The following is an 11,067-nucleotide window of genomic DNA, read 5'->3' on the forward strand; positions in this document are numbered from 1 at the left end:
CTATATGTTTCGTCACTTCCTTCAAAGCAAAGATTCTACACAAGCTTCACTACTGCACGATTCTGCCGATATTTGCTGTTTGAAGTCAGCTGAGGTTTTCAAAACAGTGGGTATTCTCAAAAACACATGGATAAAGCAGCCAGACATGTAAGTAGCTATTACCCAGATTATTACTTATCATTGCATGATCAATTGGCATGGTTATTAATGTATATCAGTCTTGTCATATGTTTATTTATCATATCGCAATATTATTCTAAAATGTTTACCGCACGTAATTTTATTGGTGTAAAAACTAATACAGAATAGAACAACCATTCTTAGTAGGTCAGGTTGAAGGATAGGTCATAAGTGTCCAATGAGACAACCTGCCCTGAAGCCTATCAGGGCAAGAAAAACTTGTTTTCTCCAAGAAGCTGTTGGAAAACATCCTCTTGAGGCGACAGACGAGAGAAACTTGTACCTTAACTTACCATATGGCCTTGGTTCTTCGCTGTCAGAAGCTGTGTTGACAAAAATTAATCTCTAAACAAGGTTACATTTTTACAGATTTCTTCAACCGGATACATTGAAAGTACTGCCACGTGTGGTCTTTTATTTAGCCACCTTTCGTTATTTTTTCATCTCCCTTTTTAGCACGCATGGATTCTGCACTTGCAAAGCACTGTCCAGAGCTTGTAGCCGGTGAGCGATGCGGTCATACAGCTGTAGTTGAGGGAAATGTCCTGCGAGGCTACGTGGTAAGCAAAAACTGTCAAACAGATGGAAGAGTTTGAAGAAAGTCTACTAGCAAATATCGTTACAAACATTGCCAATGGATAGTCTTGAATTTATGTTAAGCATTTCAATATTTCACTAATATGTTGTTAGGGATATGCAAAATTATTCAATGTAGTTGTGCAATAAATGTTTTTCTTCTCCATACAGTATTGATGAATATGCAAAGATAGAATTTAAGAATGTAAAGAAACGTATTCCATCTTCCCATTCAGTAATAAAAAAAGATTTACTTTTACGTTTCAATTGTTTTCTGCAGACAATTGCTCATGATGAAGTTTTTCTGCCAAATGATGAAGTCTGGTTTTATGATTTAGAAAGAGGTGTATGGTAAGAATATTAATCTAATTATAACAAATAGTATTTTTGTATATGGGAAGTATATAGATTAACACGTTTCAAAGATTGTGAATTAATAAATTGATGTAATACAAAAGTTTGGATCCTTGGAAAACTACATTCTAAACATAAAAAAAAAAAATCTAATCTACCCATGAAAAAAAGAATATGCAAAAATGTACTCAAAGATTGCACTGAAACCAACATATCATTAGATGGCAGACTTTGTAAACACTACAGGTCATAATTTGTAAACTCTGCATCGCATGTCAGAGGTGTTAGGCCTACTACATAGTTACTAAAATGTTATTACATTGACAAAGTGGAATATTGGTATTTAGAGAGTTTTTGAATTGTGTTAAAATTCTAGACATTTAGGGAGCGTTTGTAAATTCACTCCGTAGTGTCAGTGTACCCAGTGTGCGCTCTGAGCATTCGTAAATTCATAGTGTTGTCAGATTGTCCTATCATAAATTCAGAGCGTTTCTCTCTATGAATGGGCACACTCGATGCTCTGGCCGAGGAGTAGCGTTTGTAAATTCACTCTGGATATCTACTCCGATTTCAGAGCACTCTCGTCTGTGTGTGTCAGAGTGCAGAATAACTCATTTTTTTATTTCACCTTTATTTAACCAGGTAGGCAAGTTGAGAACAAGTTCTCATTTACAACTGCGACCTGGCCAAGATAAAGCAAAGCAGTTCGACACATATAACAACACAGAGTTACACATGGAATAAACAAAACATACAGTCAATAATTCAGTAGAAAAATAAGTCTATATACAATGTGAGCAAATTAGGTGAGATAAGGGAAGTAAAGGCAATAAATAGGCCATGGTGGTGAAGTAAATACAATATAGCAATTAAAACACTGGAATGGTATATTTGACAGTAGATGAGTGTGCAAAGTAGAAATACTGGGGTGCAAAGGAGCTAAATAAATACAGTAGGGAAAGAGGTAGTTGTTTGGGCTATTTATAGATTGGCTATGTACAGGTGCAGTGATGTGTGAGCTGCTCTGACAGCTGGTGCTTAAAGCTAGTGAGGGAGATGTGTTTCCAGTTTCAGAGATTTTTGTAGTTCGTTCCAGTCATTGGCAGCAGAGAACTGGAAGGAGAGGCGGCCAAAATAGGAATTGGCTTTGGGGGTGACAAGTGAGATATACCTGCTGGAACGCGTGCTACGGGTGGGTGCAGCTATGGTGACCAGCGAGCAGAGATAAGGCGGGACTTTACCTAGCAGGGTCTTGTAGATGACCTGGAGCCAGTGGGTTTGGCGACGAGTATGAAGCGAGGGCCAGCCAACGAGAGCGTACAGGTCACAGTGGTGGGTAGTATATGGGGCTTTGGTGACAAAACGGATGGCACTGTGATAGACTGCATCCAATTTGTTGAGTAGGGTGTTGGAGGCAATTTTGTAAATGACATCACCGAAGTCTAGGATCGGTAAGATGGTCAGTTTTACGAGGGTATGTTTGGCAGCACGAGTGAAGGATGCTTTGTTGTGAAATAGGAGGCCGATTCTAGATTTAACTTTGGATTGGATATGTTTAATGTGAGTCTGGAAGGAGAGTTTACAGTCTAACCAGACACTTATGTATTTGTAGCTGTCCACATATTCAAAGTCAGAACCGTGCAGAGTAGTGATGCTGGACGGGTGGGCAGGTGCAGGCAGCGAACTATGACCAAACATCGGCCCCTCCCAAAAAACGCAATTCAATTGTTGCCATAACACAGTTAGAGTCACTAACCCTCTTGTGATAACATGAAAACACTAACCAACTCTGCTAGGGCGAGCAAGAGTCAAATGGTCAGAGTGAGGTGTTCTCTCATATGTCTGGAACTAGCTTGCAAGCTAGCCAACGTTAGGCAGATAGCTTGGGTGCTTTACTGCCGTCGTGAGGTCAGAGCGCACGGATCAACCCTAATTACTCCTCGGCCAGAGCGTCCAGTGTGCGCTCGGAATTTACGAACGGACAATCTGATAACGCTCTGAATTTACTAACGCCCAGAGCACACTCTGGCACTCCAGATTGAATTTACGAACAAACCCGACAGTCAACCCACCCACGCCAACTGCATAAAGAGTTGGCTAGGTTGCTAGGTAGCTACTTCCAGACATAAATGAGAAAACACCTAATTCTGAACATTTTACTCGCCCAGACAGAGCTGGCATAGCTTCTTGAGTGTTGTGTCATGTTATCAAGAGGATTCATGACTGTAACTGAGTTACTGACAACAATTTAATTAAAACAATTCTTCGATGTTTACTTACACCTGTCACAACAACCACGTTTAGGGCTTTCGTAAATTCCTCAATTATTCTGTGCTCTGGCACTCAAACCAGAGCACTCTGAAATCGGAATAGGTTGCTAGGGTGAATTTACGAACATACAATTACATAGCATGGTTTAAATATTCCCCATCTAATGTTAATGGTGAACTAACATGGCTGCTATGTTGTACATAGTGTTGTGGTGTCATGTAAATGCATCATAATGCTAATTCTAGACATTCAGTTCTATTGTATTATTTAAAAACATTTCCCATGTAATGTTAATGGGGAGCTAACATGGCTAACATCGAACGTTAAAGTGTCATGTAAATGCTTCATGATGCAGAAACCCCATTGGTTCAACTCTCTAAATACATCTGGTTAATGGTATGCTTTATGTGCAATGTGTGTTCTGGAATGATTTAGCTGCAGAACGGAATCCTTAATTTCCCTGTTCTGTTTGTTTATTGTTTGTTTGTTCTCCAATCTGAAGGGAATTGTGTCAAATGTCTGGAGAGGTCCCACCCCCAATGTCAGGCACCTGTGGCAGCTCTTTGAATGGGGACATGTACATATTTGGGGGATGCAATGACAACGGACAGACCAATCAGGTAAACTCATTCAACAGAAAAAGGGTCCCAGAGCATGTATTCACAAAGTGTCTCGGAGTAGGAGTACGGATGTATGATTCGTTTTTTTCCATTTTAGATCATGATGAATAAGATTACATGGGCAGGGTGGACCTGATCCTAGATCAGCACTCCTACTCTGAGACACTTGATGAAAACAAGCCCTGATGGTACAGTACACATTGGCAGGGAAGTGTGAAAATCCTCAATAGTTTACAAAGCCTTATATTGTTTTGTTCACATTTACATGATGAACTGCTCTGTGTTTGCAGCTTTACTGTGTCAACCTCCTGGATGGGAAATATAGCTGGAGGAAAGTGAACCATGAGAGTGGCTCATCTCCCTCACCCAGAGATAAGCGCACTTGTTGGGTTTTCAATGGCAGGTAAACATTCTTTATGTAAATAGAAAGATTGTCACGGTTCTGATTACACCTTTACTATTATAGGTGGTCTAAATAAATAGTGTGCTGGCCCAGCTAAAGTCTTTCTTACACTTATGGGGGTTCCTAGCTCCCCTGTAATATGAACCCCTTGTGATTGGAAGATGTTTTGGTCTTTCTGTAGGCTCATCTACTTCGCTGGATATGGTTATAAGCAACTTGATGACATCAGTAACAATAGAAGCTTCCTTATGGATGAGGCATCAAGGGTAATTTTTTGCTTTCGTGTGCAATTATGTCCATAGGTATACATTCATTTACTATGAACTTATTGTATGGATTAGTAGTATTGTGCTTTGGAGGTGGATGACATCTATTGGGGATGGAACAATGAAGTTCATATGTTTGACCCAACATGGGCCTGTTGGAGTGAACGACAAACCAGTGTAAGACAGAGGTTAAATTGAGTTTACATATACAGTGGGGAGAACAAGTATTTGATACACTGCCAATTTTGCAGGTTTTCCTACTTACAAAGCATGTAGCGGTCTGTCATTTTTATCATAAGTACACTTCAACTGTGAGAGACGGAATCTAAAATCCAGAAAATCACATTGTATGATTTTTATATAATTAATTTGCATTTTATTGCATGACATAAGTATTTGATCACCTACCAACCAGTAAGAATTCCGTCTCTCACAGACCTGTTTTTCTTTAAGAAGCCCTCCTGTTCTCCGCTCATTACCTGTATTAACTGCACCTGTTTGAACTCGTTACCTGTCAAAAAAGACACCTATCCACACACTCAATCAAACAGACTCCAACCTCTCCACAATGGCCAAGACCAGAGAGCTGTGTAAGGACATCAGGGCTAACAACCTCCTTCCCTCAGTAAGAGCATTGAAGATGGGTCGTGGCTGGGTCTTCCAGCATGACAACGACCCGAAACACACAGTGCAACTAAGGAGTGGCTCCGTAAGAAGCATCTCAAGGTCCTGGAGTTGCCTAGCCAGTCTCCAGACCTGAACCCAATAGAAAATCTTTGGAGGGAGCTGAAAGTCAGTATTGCCCAGTGACAGTCCCGAAACCTGAAGGATCTGGAGATGGTCTGTATGGAGGAGTGGGCCAAAATCCCTGCTGCAATGTGTGCAAACCTGGTCAAGAACTACAGGAAGTGCATGATCTCTGTTATTGCAAACAAAGGTTTCTGTACCAATTATTAAGTTCTGCTTTTCTGATGTATCAAATACTTATGTTAATTACTTAATCATACAATGTGATTTTCTGGATTTTTGTTTTAGATTCCGTCTCTCACAGTTGAAGTGTACATATGATACAAATTACAGACCTCTACATGCTTTGTAAGTAGGAAAACCTGCAAAATTGTCAGTCTATCAAATACTTGTTCTCCCCACTGTATAATAAAGCAATTAATTTAGTGAATATACAAAAACATGGTGTTGTCATAGCATATGATTAACAGTGTAGCATATAAGGCAAGACACTTAAAATATGATCGTTTCTTTGTGGATATCTAGCTACACTGTAAATATTGTTTTTGTCTACAGGGTCGTGCCCCTGACCCCAGAGCTGCCAGTGCAACACTTAGGAACAAAGGATACGTATGTGGAGGCAGAATAAGGGTGAAAAACGATGTATCTCAACACCTCTCTCCGTGGTTGCATTGACACAGACAACCTAAAGTGTCACAATGATTCATGAGATTGTGTCTCTCTGCAGAACATTATTGAAACATAAGACTTTTGACTCAAGTTTCTTTTGCGCTGGTCTGGAATAAACTCTTCTGTTTTTCCGTTTTCACTTTTAGGAATCGAGGACAAGTGACATTTATTGTTTAGATCTAGAATCATGGACATGGTCCGAAATGTACGTATTTACTATTCACTCTTTCAAATGCTCAACTTAAAATGGTTACTATTCTGTACTATATTGTTATCACATCACACTTGATTTTTTTTTGTATCTGTTCTTTCAAAATGTATTTTCCAGAGTACCAGAATCCACTGTGCCAGTGGGAAGGTCGTAGCATAGCCTAACCGCAATATCTGATAGTGCTTTGTTTCTATTTGGAGGACTGGGTATGGACTGCGAACCAATGAGTCAGTCATTTACCCATTCAGGTTCCCAATCCTACCTCTGTACCTTATGTTCCATGGAAACATGGCATTATTTGGTTTTCTAAAACAAATTATGCATCTCTAGGCGATGGCTGGGCATTTGATGTAGAGACAAAGAAATGGAGAGAGCTTGAGCATCCATACATGAACAAACCAAGGTAGTGTATGTGCTAGTTGTTAGCAGAAAGTGTTTCATTTTCCAATTTGAGGAATGTACCTAAAATGTGCAAATGGTAAAACTGTTAACACATTGTCTGACTCAGAGTGAATTATAGGATCTCTATATGTAATTCTATGATATGGGCCTCATTTCCCAGAGCTTTCATAGCGTTAGTGTCATTCTTACGATTCACATTCTTACGATGTGTCATTCTTACGATTCACATTCTTACGATGTGTCATTCTTACAATGTGTCTTTAGTAGTGAAAGTGTTTCCTAGAGCCTTCGCTAGTAACGTGGCCGTTAAAAACCTTTTGCACATCGACTGATCCAGGCTGGGTGGGCTTTACTTGTCTCATCGCGCTCTAGCGACTCCTTGCAGCGGGCTGGGCACCTGCAGACTGACCTTTATTGTCAGTTGAACAGTGTTTACTCTGACACATTGGTGCTGCTGGCTTCTGGGTTAAGCCAGCGGGTGGTAAGAAGTGTGGTTTGTCGAGTCATGTTTTGGAGGACGCATTACTCGACCTTCGCCTCCCGAGCCCGTTGGGGAGTTGCAGCGATGAGACATGATCGAACTTGGGGAGTTAAAGGGGCGGTAAAATATATAAATAACTTCGGCATGCTCATAATGGATATTTTTTACATTTTTTTATTTTAAAGCAGACATAGGTGCCCTTCTTTCCAAAACATTTAAAAACCTCCCTGATATTTTTGGTTGAATCTGTGTCTGAAATTCACTTCTCGACTGAAGGACCTTACAGATAATTGTATGTGTGGGGTACAGAGATGACGTAGTCATTCAAATAAATAATGTGACTTGTTAATTAATTAAACGTTTACTCCTGAACTTATTTAGGCTTGCCATAACATAGGGGTTGAATACTTATTGACTCAAGACATTTCAGATTCTAATTATTTTACATTAGTAAAAAATTCCCAATAAATAATTCCACTTTGATATTATGGGGTATTGGGTCTAGGCCAGTGACAAAAACTCTACATTTAATCCATTTTAAATGCAGTAACACAATAAAATGTGGAAAAAGGTCCAAGGGTGTGAATACTTTCTGAAAGCACTGTAGGCCTATAGCCTATACTGTAAGTAAGCCATTTATTTTAATGCAGTCATCTGCAATTTTCATTTGAAGCATATTCTTATTCATCCTTTGCTTGGTTGTTACAATTGCAAAGACAACTTTGTATTTGTCGTCAACTTTGTTGAAGTTGACTACAAATCACGGAGAGGAGGGTTAACACTGTTTAGCAGAGATCCTCTGTGTACACAGTGACGCAGGAGGGCAAAAAAACGCTTTGGACATACCGACAGAGTCATTGCGCAAAATAGTATGCAGCATCATCTGGAAATGAATGTAACAAAAGTTCAACATTCACCTTCTGCTACCATTTCTGTCAAGCCATCTACGCACACAGTTTTGACGCATATGTTCGATAAACCCAACGTATGCACCACACCAAACGCACTGCAACTGCCTCTGCAACATATGGAGAATGAATTATGGAACATATGGATTATGAATTATGGAACATATGGAGTATGAATTATGAAACATATAGATTATGTATTATGGAACATATGGATTATGAATTATGGAACATATGGATTATGAGTTATGGAACATATGGAGTATGAATTATGAAACATATGGGGAGTATGAATTATGGAACATATGGAACATGAATTATGGAACATATAGATTATGAGTTATGGAACATATGGATGATGAATTATGGAATATGTGGATTATGAGTTATGGAACATGAATTATGGAACATATGGAGTATGAATTATGGAACATATAGATTATGAGTTATGGAACATATGGAGTATGAATTATGGAACATATGGATTATGAGTTATGGAACATATGGATGATGAATTATGGAATATGTGGATTATGAGTTATGGAACATGAATTATGGAACATGGATTATGAATTATGGAACATATAGATTATGAATTATGGAACATATGGGGAGTATGAATTATGGAACATATGGAACATGAATTATGGAACATATAGATTATGAGTTATGGAACATATGGATGATGAATTATGGAATATGTGGATTATGAGTTATGGAACATGAATTATGGACCATATGGAGTATGAATTATGGAACATATAGATTATGAGTTATGGAACATATGGAGTATGAATTATGGAACATATGGATTATGAATTATGGAACATATGGAGTATGAATTATGAAACATATAGATTATGAATTATGGAACATATGGATTATGAATTATGGAACATATGGATTATGAGTTATGGAACATATGGAGTATGAATTATGAAACATATAGATTATGAGTTATGGAACATGAATTATGGAACATATGGGGAGTATGAATTATGGAACATATGGAACATGAATTATGGAACATATAGATTATGAGTTATGGAACATATGGAGTATGAATTATGAAACATATATATTATGAGTTATGGAACATGAATTATGGAACATATGGAACATGAATTATGGAACATATAGATTATGAGTTATGGAACATATGGATGATGAATTATGGAATATGTGGATTATGAGTTATGGAACATATGGAGTATGAATTATGGAACATATAGATTATGAATTATGGAACATATGGAGTATGAATTATGGAACATATGGATTATGAGTTATGGAACATATGGATTATGAATTATGGAATATGTGGATTATGAGTTATGGAACATGAATTATGGAACATATGGAGTATGAATTATGGAACATATAGATTATGAAGTATAGATTATGAGTTATGGAACATATGGAGTATGAATTATGAAACATATATATTATGAGTTATGGAACATGAATTATGGAACATATGGAACATGAATTATGGAACATATAGATTATGAATTATGGAACATATGGAGTATGAATTATGGAACATATGGATTATGAATTATGGAACATATGGATTATGAGTTATGGAACATGAATTATGGATCATATGGAGTATGAATTATGGAACATATAGATTATGAATTATGGAACATATGGAGTATGAATTATGGAACATATGGATTATGAGTTATGGAACATATGGATTATGAATTATGGAATATGTGGATTATGAGTTATGGAACATGAATTCTGGATCATATGGAGTATGAATTATGGAACATATAGATTATGAATTATGGAACATATGGAGTATGAATTATGGAACATATGGATGATGAATTATGGAACATATGGATTATGGAACATATGGATTATGGAACATATGGAGTATGAATTATGGAACATATGGATTATGGAACATATGGATGATGAATTATGGAACATATGGATTATGGAACATATGGAGTATGAATTATGGAACATATGGATTATGAGTTATGGAACATATGGATTATGAATTATGGAATATGTGGATTATGAGTTATGGAACATGAATTATGGAACATATGGAGTATGAATTATGGAACATATGGATTATGAATTATGGAACACCTTTACAATGAGCTGTTGTGGTGAGGTAAATCAATAATTATTTAAGACACAATTCACGTTTTTTTTTACAATCACCTTTCTTCAGGGTCACTGCAATGATGTACTTGTTTTCCAGATCCAGCCCTACCACCTCCTTCGGTAACTAATCAATTATGATCATTCGTTCAATGAGGGAGTATCTGTCTCAGCTAGAACACACTTTGATATTTTGGAAATCATGTTGACTGTTTGCCATTACATGGATGCTATAACGTAGTGAAAGATTAGTATACTAAGCTACATCTTCCAAATGCATGCAGTGCCCTGCCCTCTTAGCCGACACTTTCACTGTTCTTTAAAAAAAAAATTTCCCCCACAGGATATGTGAGGATTACATAGCCAAGAATGTGAAGAACTGCAAGCTGCTTCAAAAACAGCTTCCATGTATGCCCCCAAAACTACTGCCAGCTGTACAGAGGATAATGTCCTTTTTTCGGACATCTAGGAAAATATAGCATTTTCATATGTAAATATTAGTGGGAAATTCTCAATAGTAGACTACAGTAAATTGATAATACAGAGTTCATAGTTCAAACTCTATGTTCCACGTATTACTGTTGATAAGGCCTGCAGGGTATGTGGGAAGATTTATCCTCCAGAAGATTGTAGTTAATTATCATTATGTATCCATATATATTTTTGATGTTTTACAGTTTATTTTATATTATGACTGTGAATGGGTGTGTTTTCTGCCTGCAAACAAGACTGTTGTAATGTTTGATATCATAATTTTTACAACTACAACTTTGCTTTGGCCACCACTTTATAATAACAACATTATATAAAAAACTTTTGAAGACAGTCATAAAAATGTGAATTCGTTAAAGT

General features: G+C 37.4%; 1 pseudogene; it reads left to right on the top strand.

The window, feature by feature from the left end:
* Positions 1 to 27: 27 nt before the first annotated feature.
* On the top strand, positions 28 to 10,694 carry LOC139374530 (kelch domain-containing protein 1-like; annotated as a pseudogene).
* Positions 10,695 to 11,067: the final 373 nt, after the last annotated feature.

The sequence above is a fragment of the Oncorhynchus clarkii genome, chromosome 19 (assembly GCF_045791955.1).
Source record: "Oncorhynchus clarkii lewisi isolate Uvic-CL-2024 chromosome 19, UVic_Ocla_1.0, whole genome shotgun sequence".
NCBI lineage: Eukaryota > Metazoa > Chordata > Actinopteri > Salmoniformes > Salmonidae > Oncorhynchus > Oncorhynchus clarkii.